Source organism: Homarus americanus, unplaced genomic scaffold (genome assembly GCF_018991925.1).
Source record: "Homarus americanus isolate GMGI-L3 unplaced genomic scaffold, GMGI_Hamer_2.0 scaffold34921, whole genome shotgun sequence".
NCBI classification, from domain to species: domain Eukaryota; kingdom Metazoa; phylum Arthropoda; class Malacostraca; order Decapoda; family Nephropidae; genus Homarus; species Homarus americanus.
Genome location: NW_024741901.1, coordinates 19,408,124 through 19,411,477, shown reverse-complemented (window position 1 = coordinate 19,411,477; position 3,354 = coordinate 19,408,124).

Below are 3,354 nucleotides of genomic sequence, written 5' to 3'. Positions count from 1 at the left end.
AGAAGTTACGTATTGCTAGGCGCAGGGTGTTTTAGCCAAGGGAGTCCACACCACCACAGATAATCTCCTTCCTGGGCACGGCTCACGCAGGTGTGTTTGCTGGCCTGCCTGATGGCACACCAGACCGCCCGGCACGGTGTACTGAGCCTGCCTTGACAACAGTCGATTTCTACTGTGTTAATGAGGAGGATGAAACATGTATACCATGAACACACACAAACATTGAGTATAAAGAAGGCACGCAGATCCCTCTGTACACACAAACATACTCTCATAAAACAAATTGATACCTGTATATATACTAATGGATATGAACACAATTCTATTAGTCACACATGTTATTCACAGAAACAAATTCAGGAGTGCACACTCACACTGCGGAAAAACATCCAAACACACACACACACACACACACACACACGGAGTTCCTGCACTCTATGCCTCCCCACCTGGTCTCCTAAATGCCACACAAACACCTTCCTACATATCAAGAAGCTCAACACACTGGATCTTGACTCTCACTGACCATCACCACGACCTCATCTGCAATTTCCACACCATCCCCACACCGGCTCCCCACTTTCACCACCCTGAGATCCCCAGCCCACTCCTTGCACTTTTCCCATTTCACACACACACACACACACACACACACACACACGAATCAGCCTTGTTCTTATGGGCTAGTTGCAGACCACCTCACCACAACCACACATCACACCACCACTCACTAACTCACCTGCCACCACTGCCAACTTCACCACCTTTCACATCCATCAACACTCCACTGCCACACCACCACCACCACCACATCCATCAACACCCACTGCTACTCACCTCCACTTGCCACCACTCTCCACTGCCACCACCACCACCACCTCACCATCTCCACTTACCATCTCACCTACCATCTCACCACCATCTCACCACCACCACGTCACTTAACGTTTCTTCACCTTACTCATTGTCTTCAGTTTGCTCTGGTTTGGCGGTTCTTGCCTGGTCTACTACCTCTTTCACGGCTTTATCTTTATTTTATCACCATCTTTATCTTATGTCTCATCTTTATCATCGGAAAAATGCACTCAAATTTTAGATCTGTGTTGATGCAAAATCCATCATAAATCTGACATTAAGTGTCATAAAACAATAAATGATGATATTTATTCTCATAAACTCTTTATACTTGAAGGGTCCCATTGAATACAGGATCACGAGAGTTACCCCAGTTTGTCTCACCTTTCGTCTGTTGGGATTAAATCTCTAATCCCAATCCCACTCCCAACCCCCCAGATAACGAAAGGGTGTGTAATCAGGTAAAATAAGCAGTGGGGCTATTCAGGTGATTTAATATACCTTCTGTATTATATATAATCTGTATTCGTTTTTGTATATGATGAAGAAAATAAAACTATTCATAACTCTTAATTTTAACTCTTAAAAGATAATTATGCTAATCAGCTTCTGCTAAAAGGATATTAAGGTTTCACTCTAACAGTCTTACTCTTAATCATAACCTCATCAGGAATAATTTCGATACCTTACATCTATGTAATCCACAGCCAATTTCTCTGCACCAATCCTGCACACTCCTGAAAGATCTGGACTCTTCCTGTTTCACAATGATTTCAACTGATCTCTCTCTCTCTCTGCAACGCTCCTCCATGATACCTCACCCACTCCCTCCTTTCACCCCCCTGTTGTGGTCTTTCTACTTTGTATTCCTCTCCTTCTCCCTCCTTTCCTTTCTTAATATAGTCGTACTCATCCACCTTCCTTCCTCCTCCTCCCTCCTCCCTCCCTCCCTCCTCTCCCTCCCACCCAGGCACTCTCCTCCCACCCAGTATTTCCCACTCCACTCTCCCCTCCCACTCTTTAGAGGGTTATACAGGAGGAGGAACTGAGGACCAGGCCAGGCCCCCACAGGACAGAGCTAAACCAACAAGGCTTCAAATGAACTGAGTTTCCACTGTCAGACCTGGCTCCAGCATCATCACTCCCCATAATGTAACATCCCAGACTACCATCCCAGATGACAGATCCTGGCCCAGACGAGTCCTCCACACTGTCTGACACCTGTTTGCCTCTGACCTGACCTCTCCCAGTCACCAGCACACATTTCTGAGCAACCCATGGCAACCTGAATCCAAAGATTCTACAAAATCCACACACCATCAACCATCTTCCAGAACAGATCAGGATCTTGCTTCCTCACTCAAGTCAGTCACACCACCACTCCTGTGTTCTTGATCATATCTCAAGATTCTGGATTCTGTGCCCCTGAGGCTCCCTGTCCCCTGGCTATCCAAACACGAAGGTCATGTGTTCAACGTAGCCAGCACACACACACTTGGCCACGGCTGATTACCATCAAAGATTGGCGACCGCCCTACCAAAAAATTACAATCTCGTGATGCCTGGTAATCATGATAATCTGGTGTAATCAGATATTGTTTTTTCCCTATCTGTCTTTGAGAGAATCAGGTGCGAGCATCTACCCACCTGGTCCTGTCTCCCTTTCCCCAACACTGCCCCCTCTCACACACACACCTGCCCACCCCCACACACCTGCTCCACCCCCCACACACACCTGCCCACCCCCCACACCTGCCCACCCCACACACCTGCTCCACCCCCACACACCTGCCCGCCCACCCCCCCACACACTGCCCGGCTCCACCCCCCCCACACTCCGCCCACCCCCCCCACACACTGCCCGCCCACCCCCCCCACACACTGCCCGCCCACCCCCCCACACACTGCCTGCCTCCACCCCCCACACTGCCCGCCCACCCCCCACACACTGTCTGCCCACCCCCCCACACACTGCCTGCCCACCCCCCTCTGCACACACTGCCCTGCCCACCCCCCCCCACACACACTGCCCGGCCCACCCCCACACACTGCCCGGCCCACCCCCCCACACTGCCCGCCCACCCCCACACACCGTCTGCCCACCCCCCACACACCCTGCCCGCCCACCCCCCCACACACTGCTCCGCCCCACCCCCCACACACCGCCCGCCCACCCCCCACACACTGCCTGGGCCCCACCCCCACACACCTGCCCGCCCCCCCCCCCACACACTGCCCGCCCACCTCCCCCCCACACCGCCTGCCCACCCCCCACACACACTGCCCGCCCACCCCCACACACACCTGCCCGGCCCACCCCCCCCACACACCGCCCGCCCAACCCCCACACCGCCCGCCCACCCCCCCCCACACACTGCCCGCCCACCCCCCACACACTGCCCGCCCACCCCCACACACTGCCCGTCTGCTCCCCCCCACACTGCCCTGCCCTGCCCCCCCCCCACACTGCCCTGCCCGGTCCCCCCCCACACCGCCGCC